Consider the following 1,518-nt stretch of genomic DNA (forward strand, 5'->3'; position numbering starts at 1 on the left):
CTTGCAGTGAAGCTTTCATTCTTAGCTATTATCTTTCAAGAAGCACTTTAACAGCTTGCTCCTCCTTCACAGGAATTATCCAGGCCACTCAGGTGAAAGAATAGCTTTCCTAAATGCAAAACAGTGCCTAGGTCAGTGGTTCCCAGCCTTGACTGCACATTAGAATCATCTGGGTAGCTTTTTAAAAATAACTATGCCCAGCCCTTTCTGATTAACTGGTATGGAAGGGGAACTTGGGCTCCCCAGATGATTGGAATGTACAGACAAGATTAAAAATCACTAGCCTACAAGAATGGCTTGGGCAGGGCGCCTAACAACACATTTCTTTTTAGGATCTTAATATGAGCCAAAGACTGTGATGCACACTCCTAAGTCCAAGAGCTGATAATCTTAAAAACAAAAAAAAAAACAAAAAAAAAACAAAAAAAACCAACAACAGGTAACAAATTATGTTTACGGAGTATTCTCGGAAAAATAAAATGTCCCATCTGTGGTCATTTTCACTGAAGCCACATTCACTTCATGCTATCAGGATAAGTTCTCCTAAGTCACATTTAGGCTCTATTAGTCACTGATATGTTTCAAAAATCCCAATATTTCAGTACTCAGACTGATCTCTCATACTGCCTCCTATACTTTGGACAGTACAAAAATTTTTGTCATATCATATTTTTACTTCTTGGTTTTGAAAAATAGTATCACCAGATCTACCATAACAGATGTCAACATCTTCCTTTTTTCCTGTCTAACCTTCAAAGACCACAAGTCCCTTTTTTCCATAAAGCCTTCCCAGCTCACTTTGGGCCTCAGTGATTTCTTCCTAATGTAAATTTCCAGTCCTGACCACATTTTTGACATCTGTTATACTGCTATTTTGCCTTTCATCCACTCTAGGCCTGTTTTCCTAAGCACTTCAGGGACAAGTACTGCGTGCGTGCGTGCGTGTGTGTGTGTGTGTGTGTGTGTATCAGTTTCCACAACAGGGCTAACAAATCTATGTTTGGGTTTCCATTATCGAGTTATAGCTTTCTGGCTCCCTTCACCTCTCCAACTCTTTTCATTGAGCTCTCCCCTCAACTCTAAAACTCCCTTTAACCCAACGAGGTCATCCTCCCTCCCAAGCATTCTTACCTATTATTGACTTCTGAATTTTAAGATTCTACAACGCCTGCTAAACAAAAACAACTAGATTCCTGTCCTTGGTGTTTTGTTTGTTTAGGCTCTTCTGTAAGTTTGTCTCCTTTACGATTTCCCTCTTCCCGCCCCGCAAAATCCATATTACACTTCTACCTGGATAACTTACACCAACCAGGCTTCCTTCCCACCAGCAGCCGGCCCTAACCAGTCTCATTCCCGCTTCGAGCGCACATTCGCCTTCCTAAGATGGCCGCCACGAACCCCGAGGAAGGCAGGGCGGGTTCCACCCACGCAAGGCCACTACTGTTCCGGAGACCCCCAGGAGCATGGGCTAAAAAAGGAGAATGGCGCGAGGCGGGGGAACCTGAAGAGCAGGAAGGG

This window comes from Puma concolor, chromosome B4, assembly GCF_028749965.1.
Source record: "Puma concolor isolate L17-30 chromosome B4, mPumCon1.1.hap2, whole genome shotgun sequence".
Taxonomy (NCBI): Eukaryota; Metazoa; Chordata; class Mammalia; order Carnivora; family Felidae; genus Puma; species Puma concolor.